Below are 13,703 nucleotides of genomic sequence, written 5' to 3' on the forward strand. Positions count from 1 at the left end.
ACCAGTGGCTCCGGGAGCTCTGTGGCTGGGCGGGGGAACGCGGGTGGCACCCGTGGCTGGGCGGGGAAAAGCGGGTGACAGGAGTTCCTTTTTGCCTTCGCCTTTCTGCTCGCTCTGCACTCAAACCGCTCATCCCTGTGGTTCAAAGAATAGAGTCTGGCTAGAAAGGGGAGAGGGCATGAAGTTGGACACCCTGTCAGCTCGCAAGATGCCCACCCAGGCACATTCCCTGATCCCCCCTGCCCGCAAATTGCTAGACCTTGGAAACATGTTTATAAGAAACAGCACCCATCGAGCTCAGTTTCTAGGACTTGGACAAGGTCACATAGCTATCATGACACGGTTGCTTGTGGAACCTGTGTCTTTCTCTTCCTTTCCTGCCCTGAGCAGATTGATGGCTGAATGGCAGAGACACTTGACTAGGGCAAGCCTCTCCGCTACTGGCTACCTGTTTCTTTGTCTTTGATCCACTAGAAACTCTTGAAATTGAGTCACACACTCTCACACACACACCCCTTCACTGGAAAGACACGTTAAAGCGCAACAGTTTGAGACTTGTATTGCTGCTACCCTTGGACTTGCTTTGTGTCCCCTTCCTAGACTGTTACCCCAAGACCTCATTTTATCACAGCTTTGCCAGAGAGAGAGAGAGAGACCACCTGCTAGTCACTGACATAACTTTGATATTACTTTCTCTTCTGAACTCCGTGGAGGTTTTTTGCTTTATTCACTTTGCAATTAAGATGTAGTCCTAATGCTTTTAATCTATTCCCAGGTAAATGTTCTTCCACAGTGCTACTTGGCATCTCCAGGGTCTAACCAACATGATGTCAAGGGCAAGGGCTCAAAAGAGCGCTTGTAGAGAACAAGCATTTGTAAGCTGCTGGGAAGTTTACACCTCACCTCACATCCCATCTCAAAACCCTATTCTGTGCTTTCAGATCTGTGTAGAACCTTCTCCACCCTAATTTTTGGCCAGACTTATGCACAGTAGACTGTTAAAAGTATTCCATATTAGTAATAGCCTGGAACAGCCAGGTGAAGGGCTTGCAGTGCCCTATACTGACATTAATAACAAGCAGTTGAGAGGTTTATTGACTCACCTGAAAGCACTTCTTAAACCCCAGGTTACATCCCATCACTACTAGAAGAAAAATTTGAAGACAGGAGGGTCACTAAGATCAAGCTTCAGTGGGTACCCCATCTCAAGGGAATGTGATAGAGAATGATAGAGCAAGACAACACATACCATCCTCTGACCTCCGAGAATGGGCGTGTGTGTGCGCGCGCTCTCTCTCTCTCTCTCTCTCTCTCTCTCTCTCTCTCTCTCTCTCTCACCAGTTTGTTTGTTTTAGATATATATTACTAACAGGCATACTCAGAGATCTTTACAAGTTTTGCAGCAAAGAGAAATTATTTTGCATTAATTAATTTGCAGAAATTAACCTGCAATCCAAGAGGACAGAGTTTAGCATAACTCTCAGGTTCTGTTGGAGGTTTTGTTTTGTTTGTTGATCCTTGAGACAGTTCAGCCAGTTCAAGATTATTTCCTCTGTCAGCCATAACAAAACAAAAACAAAAAAACCACAGCCCTCATCTAAAGGGAATAAGAGCTTATTCTGGGCCCATTCTGAGTGACTATGGCCCGGGACATAATCTCTTCATTTGTCGCTTCATTGAAACTAACAGTATTATTTTAACAGTACTAGAAATTCACCGGGTAGAATGTTAAATATCATAGAGAGTTCTAAAAATCTAATTACAGAAGTATTTAAGAAACAACAAGTGAGAGGTGATCAGTTCCTGGGGTTATCCAGCACTTCCAAGTCCCCATGAATGTGCTCCCGACAGCGTGAGAAAGTTGACGGCCTTGGGTCTCCTAGTCCAACAGTAAGTTAGGACACAGTCCTGATCTTTTCATCAGAATAGCGTTTTTGATGTGATGCCTTTTTTCCCTTTTAATTGATGAAACCATCTGGTTTCTTCTCCATAGATGAAGACTCTGATTCTAACTTTGGTATCATAGTTAAAATTCCTTTACAAGATTTGCTACTTGATTAACTAATAGACCAAATTGTGTGAACAGATTTAAATATTTGTCCACTAAAGCAACTTTCACAGTCACTGTTTAATTTAGTAGGAATATTCTAAATGGGTATAACAATCTGAAAAGAATTGATTTTGTATAGTTATGTAATGACTATCTAAAAAGAAAAGGTTTGTAATTCAATCATAAAATTGTATTTAATATCTCTACCTTGTTTCTATATGTGTGTTATGTACATATATGTGTATTTAAAAAAACACCTCTAGAATTTTTCAATTAAATTTGAACTCTACTTACTCTAGAGATACCCAAAGATTTGTGTCAACCCTTTCTGTCCAAATTATACAGAAGGTATCAATCTCTAATTACATTCTTGAAGTTTTATACCTTAAGTCCTGATGTTTCGTGTACTTAAAATATCCTATAAAATAATTAGCCAGGATTTTAAAATTAATTGAATGGTATTTGCATTTTATTAGTTCAGGGGGGAAAATCAATACAATGGCTCCTTCCAAAGTTCACCTTGCAAGTATTTAAATGTGAGTGAGATGGCTCATAGAGTACAAGTAACTACAAATAGAGGGAAACACAGGCAATCTAGCTTTAAATTATGCAAGTTTTGGGTATTTTAGATACATGTGTCTCATCTGCTGCCTTCACTCAGGCCACACCGTGTTCTCGATAACTTAAGTTTAGATCCAGTAGCACTGCCACGTTACATCAGACCTTATGAGTGAGCCTTCCCAGCTAGGGGAGACCTCATACTATTTAATAAACAACATCATCCACACGCGCACAAATGTGATCCTGGGTGAACAGAAAACTGACTGAGAACTGAAAAGAAGCCATGTCTGCATTGACCGGATGACTGAGTAGAGGTGCAGAACAATGGAGAGACCAGGATGCTCCAGGCCAGAGGCGAATTAGCTGAGCCGGAACTAGCTGTAGCCCTGGAGCAGCCATTCCTTGCCTACCTCCGTGTCAGAACTAATACCCTGCTAATAAATAGGGGAAACCCTTTGTAACTTATTAACAGGGCTACTAACTTCCATCAGACCCATCGAAAGCTTTTCCCGTCCTGCTGTGACTGCCTCTGATACACCCATCAACGTGTTTTAGACTTGCCTTGATATATGGCTTTCTGTGTTGTGTAAAACTGTAAAACTTCACCCAACTGCTCCCAACTGTTGGAGGGAGAAATTTGAGGTGACCTGAATCTGTACTTCTAGACCATAGGTCACTCAGAATGGCTCCAGAATTAACTCTCATTCCCTTTAAGTTGAAAGCTGTGGTTTTGGGCTGGAGAGATAGCTCAGTGGTTAGAGCACTGACTGCTCTTCCAGAGGCCCTGAGTTCAAATCCCAGCAACCACATGGTGGCTCACAACCATCTGTAATGAGATCAGATGGCCTCTTTCGGTGTGTGTGAAGGCAGCTACAGTATACTTATATAAAACAAATAAATTAAACTTTAAAAAAAATAAATATAAAATAAAAAAAGAAAGCTGTGGTTTTGCATTGGTGGTAGTATATCTCCATATACTCCCCCTCCTTTTTGGAAACCTTGTTGTGTGTATGTGTGTATGTGTCTGTGTGTGTGTAGAATGTATATATTCCTGAAATATTGCTTGTCTGTGCTAGTGAGAGGAAAATGTGTTTTGGTTGGTTCTGTATGATACTTTAGTGATTGGCTTTCTCAGCTCCGATCCTAAAATCACCATCTTCAACTACTGGGCCTCGGGGTTATCTTGTCTGTTTACATGTAAGTGTGTTCAAGATACCAGGTGACCAGTCAGTCTCTTACATGTCTGCCCCCCAGAGCCAATAAAGTTTCTTCTGACCTGGAGTTGGGTGTGTGTGTGTTCATGTTGTGGGGTGTTTCCCCTGACACTTTTTGGGTAGGAGGGAACAAGTACCTCTTTGGTGTCTTTATGATCAAGCACTCGTAAAATTCCTAAGCTACAGGCTCGGCGTTGTCTCAGGAAAAGCATCAGGGAAAAAGCAGAATTGGGGAGGAGGGGTGGCAGGGAACAAAGGCCGAATGATAATAATTCAAAATATTTCAGAGACAAACAGAAACCAAAATGCCTTCCAAGTTTCAAAAGGCAAAAACCAAATTGCCTTTAGAGATCTGAAATCAAACAAAACTGAACTAAATGTCTAGACCTTAAAATTCTTTCAAAGCAAACAAACCAGACGCCTTAAATGAAACACTTGAAAGCTGACCAAATAGGTAGCTATCAAGTTAGAATCCTTAATCAGACATTGCAGAATAAACTAATGGACCAGCAACCAAACCATGGGAGGTCAAGAGCCCAGGAAAGAAGTCCCCTCCAATCCTCCTCAGGAAGTAACAGGTGGCCTGGACTCGGTCTGTCCATGCAGGTACCTGACTGCCATTCAGGTGACTCATCCAGTGAAAACTGGATGGATCTCTGAGGCCCATTTTGTAGCTCCACAATTGTCAGTAAAAAGAGAACAGCTCTCATCTCAAAAGGAACGAGTTTATTCTAGAGCTATTCTGAGTGGCCAGAGCCTGGGAACACAGACTTAGGTCACCCCAAGTTCCATGTTCCAACAAGGAGGCACTTTGGCAGAAGTTTTATAGTGTTAGAGAACAAAGAAAGTCATAAATCAAGGCCGGTCTAAAAGACATTGGTGGGCACTTGAGAAAAGTCATTAGAGCAAGATGGGAGGAGCTTTTCGATAGGCCTCACGCTGTCCTGTCCAATGACAGTCTTAGCTTTTAGGTTAATGGAGGCTAATATTCTAAGTTAAGATTTCACAGGGCGCTCTAGGCAAGGAATGGCTGTCCCCAGCTGAAGCGAGCTCAAGACAAGGTAATCAGCCTTTGGCCAGCAGCAGTCCATTCTGCCCTTCTGTCCTAGGCACTCGGCTCTACCAAGTCATCCAGCTGCCCCCCCCCCCCAGGAGTTCTTCTGTACACTGTCAATAACTTGCTCTAGAAGTCCCTGCTTTTCAGCTACTCTTGGTGAGTGCACTCTATGCATTCCAGGTAATTGGACATTCCACTACCTGAGGACCCAGCTATACCTGTCTTGGGCATATACCCAAAAGATGCTCCAACATACAACAAAGACACATGGTCCACTATGTTCATGGCAGCCTTATTTATAATAGCCAGAAGCTGGAAAGAACCCAGATGCCCTTCAACAGAGGAATGGATTCAAAAAATGTGGTACATCTACACAATGGAGTACTATTCAGCTATCAAAAGCAATGACTTCATGAAATTCACAGGCAAATGGAATGAACTAGAAAATATCATCCTGAGTGAGGTTACTCAATCACAGAAAAACACACTTGGTATGCACTCATTGATAAATGGATATTAGCCAAAAAGCTCAAATTACCCAAGATGCAATCCACAGACCACAGGAAGCTCAAGAAGAAAGATGACCAAAATGCGGATGCTCCCACACTTTTTTTTTTTTTTTTTGGTTCTTTTTTTCCGGAGCTGGGGACCGAACCCAGGGCCTTGCGCTTGCTAGGCAAGCGCTCTACCACTGAGCTAAATCCCCAACCCCAGGATGCTCCCACTCTTAGGAGGGGATATGGGAGCAAAGTTTAGAGCAGTGACTCGAGGAATGGCCATTCAGAGCCTGACCCACATGTGGCCCATATACATACAGCCACCAAAACTAGCTAAGATTGATGAAGCTAGAAAATGCATGCTGAAAAGGGACCAGATATAGATCTCTCCTGAGAGACACATCCAGAGCATGTCTAGTACAGAGGTCAATGCTAGCAGCAAACCACTGAACTGAGAACAGGACCCCCTTGGGGGGAATCAGAGGAAGTACTGAAAGAGTTGAAGGAGCTTGCAACCCCATAAAAACAATGCCAACAACCAGAGCTTCCAGGACTAAATTACTACTGAAAGACTATACATGGACTGACCCAGGGCTCCAACTGCATATGGAGCAGAGAATAGCCTTGTTGGGGCACCAGTGGAAGAGGAAGCCCTGGGTCCTGCCAAGGTTGGACCCCCAGTGCAGGGGAATATGGGGGGGCAATAAGGGGGATGTATAGGGGAATACCCATATGGAGGAGGGGGAGGGGAGGGAATGGAGGCTTATGGACAGGAAACTGGGAAGGGGAATAACGCTTGAAATATAAGTAAAGAAATATATCTAATAAAAAAAATTTTTTAAAGGCAGAGAGACTAACTCTATCCTGTTTCCGTTGGAAATATTTCTAGTACATTTACATGTAACATAGTAATGGGTAAAATTTAGACTTATACTTGGTATATTTGTGTTTTGTTTTATTCTGATCCATCCCTCTTATATCTTCTATCTCGACTTCTTTTGAGTTCATTATAATATTTTACTTATGGGAACTGGAACAACGGCTCAGCCATTAAGATCACTCCTTGCTCTTCCCTAGGACTCGACTCCCAGTCTTTGTGGGTTCTCAGCCTTTGTCGTGTGGTTGATGGCTGCTGGTAACTCAAAGGCCAGGGGACCTAACATCCTCTTCTGGACTCCGAATGCACTGAACACACATGACATACAGTCACACAAACACACACACACACACACACACACACACACAAATAAATAAATAAATAAATAAATAAATAAATAAATAAATAAATAAATAAATATTAAGGCCAGGGGACCTAACATCCTCTTCTGGACTCCGAATGCACTGAACACACATGACATACAGTCACACAAACACACACACACACACACACACACACACACATAAATAAATAAATAAATAAATAAATAAATAAATAAATAAATAAATAAATAAATAAATAAGACAACCCATTTGGGAGCTCTCCCCTGGGAAAGCTATTTCTGTTAGCATTCCTCAGTCTCTGCGGGGGTTTTTTGCCTCGGCTTAGGACCCCATAAGATTGATTTTTCCCTTCCATGTTAGCATCTCCACTCGTGTCAGCCTTGCTCAGGTCACATTTAAGCAGCCACGTTGATGAGACCTATGGCTGTAGCTTCTCAGACATTCCTAGGAGAGACAATCCCACATTTGCTACATTTACATGTTAATATAGAAAACAGGTCAAATTTGACTTCCTGTCGTCCTATCCTTTGACCCTACCCGCTTTTGAAACTTGAAAGCCCAATCCCAGGGACACTCAACCTCCAACAAAACTGTACCTCCTAATCCTCCCAACACAGTTCCAGAACTGGGGATCAAACATTAAAATATACGAACCCCTGTAGGTTCTCCTTTAAGACCCATGGCTTCTCTAGCCCTTGATTTGTTGGCTAGGTTTCCACCACCAGGCACAGTAGCCCCTTGTTGAGTAGACCTTAAAAAGTTGTTGGTCACCACCAAGGTGTGAATGTCACTAGTTGCATCTGTATGTCTATAGTGCTATGCAGGGTGTAGTTCACAGGCATAATAGCCTCATAGGACTACGGGTTACATCCCTCCTTTGGAAGTTTACATGGTACCTTCTGGTACCATGAAAGCTTGTCCTTGGGGAGAAGGCTTTGAGTCAGATCCTGCTCTGATCCTGCAGGCCCTATGTCCAAAGTGTGCAGTGTCTATAGAAATAAGGATTTATCTTCAACCTCTGGGAGGCAGGCAAGGGCAACAGCCATAGGCTGTATGTTTTAGGAACCTGGTCTACAGCCCTGATCAACAACTCGGAGGGGGGCTTCTCATGTCTGGCATTAGATAGTTTATGGCCCTTGTCATAAAGCACTGCCAGCCCAGGTGAGAAATTTTAATTTAAAATATATTTATGTATATTTATAGTGTGTGTGTCATATGTATGCACTGGCTGGTTTTATGTGTCAACTTGACACAAGCTAGAGTCATCAGAGAAGAAGCCTCAGTTGAGAAAATGCCTCCATGAGATACAGCTGTAAGGCATTTTCTCCATTCATGATCAATGTGGGGAGGGCCGAGCCCAGCCCATGGTGGGTGGTGCCCTCCATGGGCTGGTGGTCCTGGATGCTGTAATAAAGCAGGCTGAGCAAGCCATGGGAAGGAAGCCAGTAAGCAGTGCCCCCTCCATAGCCTCTGAGTCAGCTCCTGCCTCCAGGTTCCTGCCTTGCTTGAGTTCCTGTCCTGACTTCCTCCAGTGATGGATCTGGAAGCGTAAGCCAAATAAACTCTTTCCTCCCAACTCGATTTTGGTCATGGTGTTCTGTCACAGTAAAACCCTGACTAGGATAATACAGTACATACACACACACACACACACACACACACACACACACACACACACACACAGCTATTATGTGCAATTGCAAGTGGATAATAACAGGATTCCCCGTGACTTCTTCAGACAGCCTTACAGCTGTTTTCCCCTCCTCACTGTGTCTTCTGTAGGGAGCAGAGGAAACCATTGACACTAGCATAGTTTTGACAAGAATCCCACAGCCTCAGACCGATGGAGGAACAGCAAAGACTTCCTCTTGTACAGATGTTGGTAGTGTATGTAGGAGTTGTCCACCATAGCTTCCTCCCCACCGGGTATGCGTGGCCTGAAGACAGCTCCGTCTGAGACTCTCCTTGAGAGACTGCTTCTACCAAGATGAGCTAAGCCTGTCTCCCTGATTCAGATCTACAGCGTAAACCCTGCCTCAGTCATCCATATGTAATAACCCCGCTCTACGAAACTCTGTAAACATACTGACCTCTGGAGCGCTGAAGGTTCCCCAGCCACGGCCCAGACCACTTGACCCCGGGCTTTCTGTGTGTCCTGTGCCTTTCTTCATTCCCCCTATGCTCCTGTCACATCCATCCCCGGTGCCATGCTTGACACAACACTCTTCCATATCCATCTCCCACTCCCTCCCTAATTAAAGCCTCCCTCACCATTTCCCACCACTGTGCTATTCCTTTCAACTGTTGCTCCCCAACCTCCCATCCCCCCCACACACACACATACTCCGATGGTCCCTTCTTATTTCTCTGGTGACTGTCTTAAGCCCTTCAATGGCCAAGTACCTCGAATTTTATATCTGGTCTAGTTCTATTGGGGAAATTCCTCAGATTGCACCAGTAAGTTTATAACATGCCTCTGCTCTCTCCCAACTGAAAAGCTAAATGCTGTGACCTCTGAAACCCATAGAAGACTTTTCCCAAATTCTTTCAGCCAGTGCCCCCACCACATCAATGAATTGGAAATCTATATTGATTTACGGCATCCTAGTGTCCTCTGATTAAAAAAAAAAAATACATGTATCCTCTTCCACAGTAAAACATGTCATTCAAGGTAACATGACTCCATTTTCAGGCCCTGTGGTCATTCATATTTGACTCAGAGCAAACAATTTTCTGTACCTTTTAAAACGGCCATTTCCTGTCAACAGTCGCCAACATCACAAATTTGAGTTTATTATTGTCGTGAATATCAGCTGCACACATACATTAATGTATAAGACTTTCCAGTCCCTACCTTACTCTGTACAGTCCATACGCAACTACACTCACCAACATTTTCAGCTTTTCTGTTGTTCCTTCCTCCAGTGTGTATTTCTGTGTGTCTGTCTTGAACTTTATCGAAGTTGTGCTGGTGACAAATTCTCCTTTTGCTTGTTTGTTTCCCATGAACCTTATTATTATTCCTCATGTTGGTTCTAGGATCTCTTTGGCAAAGCTTGTCTCTGCTTTTATTCTTTGCCTTTTAAAAGGGCCTTCCGGTCATCTTCTGTTTTCCCACACTCCTTTGCACTTGGGCGGACACAGCCAGCTCTGAGGAAGCTATGGGTTCTGTGACTCCTGCCTCCAGAGACCCAACACGGGTCAAGAACATGGGGGAAAACTGCTGCTACGTAAGCATTCACAGACTGCAGACATCATCCTTACTGCCTGAATGACACGATTCGGTAATTACATGCCATTATATCAAAGTAACTTCTACAAAGAATCTGGAAGTGACGCCTCCAGGAGGCAGGAGAGGCAGGTAGCCTACCGCCAAAGCACATCTGTGGGTCTGGCATCTCCGGGAAGTGCTGGAGGCCTCTCTCAGCGGATGCTCTGGGGGAGCTCAAATAATTCGGGTTCTGACTTTATGGTCTCTTGCCCTTTAATTTTTTAAAAGTTTTACTCATGAGTTTTTCCTTGTATTCACCCCCGCATGAGTTCATAAGTGTAATAACACTAAGGAAGTTTGTCCAAATTTGTCCCAGCTATATTTTATCCATTTTAGGAAGACTCAGTGATAATCTCATACGTCTCTTTCTTTGAGAACACATTTATATTTAGTCAGATTTTTTTTTAATGCACATCTTTTTTTCTGTCACACTTTTCTCCTTCTTTACACTAACTTACCCGTGCGCTGACCAGTTTCACGTCAGCTTGACACATACCACAGTCGTTTTTGGAAGAGGGAACCACAATTGAGAAAATGCCCCCAACCTTGGCTGGGCAATGGTGGTACAGGCCTTTAATCCCAGCACGTGGGAAGCAGAGGCAGGAGATTCTCTGCAAGTTCAGTCAGCCTGGTCTCTACAGGCTAGTAGAGAAACCCTGTCTCAAAGATCCAAAAGAGACAGAGACAGGGAATGCCCCCACCAGATTGGCCTGTAGGCAAACCTCATTTTCCTGAGTGATCTGATGAGGGAGGGGGCAGCTCACTGTGGTGGGATGAGACCTCTGGGAGGAGAGGTCTGGGAGGAGAGGTCTGGGTTCTATAACAAAGCAGGGTAAGCAAGCCACAGAAAACAAGCCAGTAAACAGCACAGCACCCCTCCACGATCTCTGTGTCAGCTCAGACCTCCAGGCTCCTGCGCTATTCCGGTTCTACCCTGAACTCCCTCAGTGATAGACTGTTCCCCGGAGAAGAAGAAATAAAAAGCAAATAAGCGAAAATAAACTCTTTTTCTCCCCAAGTTACTTTTGGTCATGGTGTTTTATCACAATAGAAAAGTAACTAAGACAACGTGTATTTGCTAGTGAGCTGTTAAGCCTTAATAATCTTGCTCATACCTAAAGCTGCCACACTGTCAGATGATTGCAAAAACAAATCCAATTCATTTTGAGAAATTATCTTTCTGTGTATTTTTCTCTACCTGCGCATCTATTTTCCTGAACACAGCAATCCCTATTATTTTAAAGCTTTTATTGATTCCTGTAATCGCTGGACCTTCGGTGGGTACGGTGTTTGTAATCTTGTTGTCTTCTTTTCCTTTCTACCATGTGCTCGGACTCCTGGCTTGCCTGGGAATTTCTTAATAGAGACCTACATGTTAAGTGTGTAGAGTCTCTGGCTAGAGGATCCCACACATCCAGAAAAGGCTCAGCTTGCCCTCTGCCAGGCAGTAAAGAGAAGGCCACTCCTTATCAAACCACAGACTCAGTTAACTGAGGCTCTATCTTATTGTGGGTTCATTCATTTCTTTGCTCGTGCTTCTGTAACATAACACTCCAGGGCTGCAGCTGGGAGACATGTTTACTTCTTCACTTTGATCCAGCTTCCTTGTGTCCACAAGTCTGTGAGAAGGCCAGTCTTCTTCTCTGCTTGGCCTTTGAAGATTCGTCACTTTTACTGTGTGTGTGTGTGTGTGTGTGTGTGTGTGTGTGCGCGCGCATTCATGTGTGTGGGATGAAGAGCAGAAAAGGATGGGATCCTCTGGAGCTGGGGTTCAGGTGGATATGAGCTGCATGACAGAGTTCTAGGAAATAAACCCCACCCAGTCTTTATAAATCAGACAGCAACTTCTCAACCCCTAAGTCACCTCTCTAGCCCCTCCACTTACTTGACTTCTTAGCCTCTTTCTCGTGCAGCTCCAGAACTTGGCAGACGATTTGGGACAAAAAGTGGTGGTATCTTGGGGTCAAGTCACTCATTCTTTGGGAATTTGTGCCCCTGTCTCCTAAACTCCTGAATAGACACAATTCTTGTTGGGGGTCATTGTAACCTAGAGCCTCCTTCCGTATTCAGAACCAAGCTCCAGATGATGGAGTGATGTCTAGATTTTCTCCAAGAGACACGGGTACTGAATAAACCCACCTGACCCCTCCGCTTCACACTTTTCATATTTTGTCTAAGCCACCCTAATTCTTCTCAGCTGAGTAACCGGCTATTCTCCTCAGTCTTGGAACAAGGAAACTTTCCTTTTTTTTTAAAGAATGTAAGCATATGACCTTCCATTTAAATAGAAAATAAATGAGACCACCTAAAGTATCAAGATATAGTATCCAGTAATAGCTAAGTGTCACAGTCACTTGAGTACTTAGAAGGGTCGATAATTCCACAGCAGACCTCGCTAATACTGAATTTCTGAGGGTGAGATGAATTAGGCTCAGTTTTTAAGAATTTTCTAGGTCAGAACAGTTGCTGTTGCCGTGACAGAGTAGCAGGGGCTGGATTTCTTCTCCCTTCCCTGTGCAGAGGGAAAAACTGACAGAATAGGTGTGACAATCTTTAGACACTGAACAACAACAGACCAGCATAAGACGATGATCTGTAAGGTTAAGAAAAACAAATAAGGGGTTGGGGATTTAGCTCAGTGGTAGAGCGTTTGCCTAGGAAGCGCAAGGCCCTGGGTTCGGTCCCCAGCTCTGAAAAAAAGAACCAAAAAAAAAGAAAGAAAAAGAAAAACAAATAAGCTGACACACTCAGTTGCCCTCCACCTTGTGTACTGTCATAGTTTCCAGCTCAAGAAATACTGCCAACTTGAAAAGACAAAATACATCAGGATTTGGTAGCCCATGGCAGCGCAGGGCAGAGAGCCAGAGAGGTAGAACTCCAGACATCAGCTGAGGGGTCTTCCTGACCGTTTGGAGAAGTACTGAATTGCACACTCTTGAGAAAAAAAAAACTAACTGGAAACTAACTGCAGAAAAGAAACATCCGAAAGGGGAAGTGAAACTAACTATTCCGAGCTTCCCCCAGCAGTGACAAGTGAGGATAGAAAGATCGTATTCCCCAGGAGTGCAGTCTCAAAACAGTGAGGGTGAGTTAGTTCTCTCCATGCCACAGGGAGCTGGAGCATGAGTAGCTGAAAGAACTCCAAATAGAAGAAAAGCGCAGCACTGGCTGGTTCTGTGTGGCAGCTTGACACAGGCTGGAGTTATCACAGAGAAAGGAGCCTCCCTTGAGGAAATGCCTCTACGAGATCCAGCTGTAAGGCATTTTCTCAATTAGTGATCAAGGGGGTGGTGCTGTCCCTGAGTCCTGGGTTCTATAAGAAAGCAAGCTGAGCAAGCCAGGGGAAGCAAGTCAGTAAGTAACATCCCTCCATGGCCTCTGCATCAGCTCCTGCTTCCTGACCTGCTTAAGTTTCAGTCCTGACTTCTTTGGTGATGAACAGCCATGTGGAAGTGTAAGCTGAATAAACCCTTTCCTCCCCAACTTGCTTCTTGGTCATGGTGTTTGTGCAGGAATAGAAACCCTGACTAAGACAAGTGTCAACCTACAATTCAAGTTCAATAACCGGAAACTGTAACCATACTAAGGCATTGTCAGAATTGTTAGCATTCTCTCATACATCTTCAGAATTTGGCAATGGATTTAAGAATTATATTATAGGGGCTAGAGAGATGGCTCAGTGGTTAAGAGCACTGATTGTTCTTCCAGAGGTCCTGAGTTCAATTCCCAGCAACCACATAGTGGCTCACAACCATCTGTAATGGGACCCAATGCCCTCTTCTGGTGTGTCTGAAGAAGACATAGACAGTGTACTCACATACATAAAATAAAT

General features: G+C 43.9%; 1 protein-coding gene; it reads left to right on the forward strand.

Annotated features, from left to right (window-relative positions):
* Window positions 1-13,703, forward strand: part of Erich1 (glutamate-rich 1) — a gene marked incomplete at its 5' end in the record, with an annotated part of 52,793,804 nt that overhangs the window by 46,368,835 nt on the left and 6,411,266 nt on the right.

The sequence above is a fragment of the Rattus norvegicus genome, chromosome 16 (genome assembly GCF_021556685.1).
Source record: "Rattus norvegicus strain SHRSP/BbbUtx chromosome 16, alternate assembly SHRSP_T2T, whole genome shotgun sequence".
NCBI lineage: Eukaryota > Metazoa > Chordata > Mammalia > Rodentia > Muridae > Rattus > Rattus norvegicus.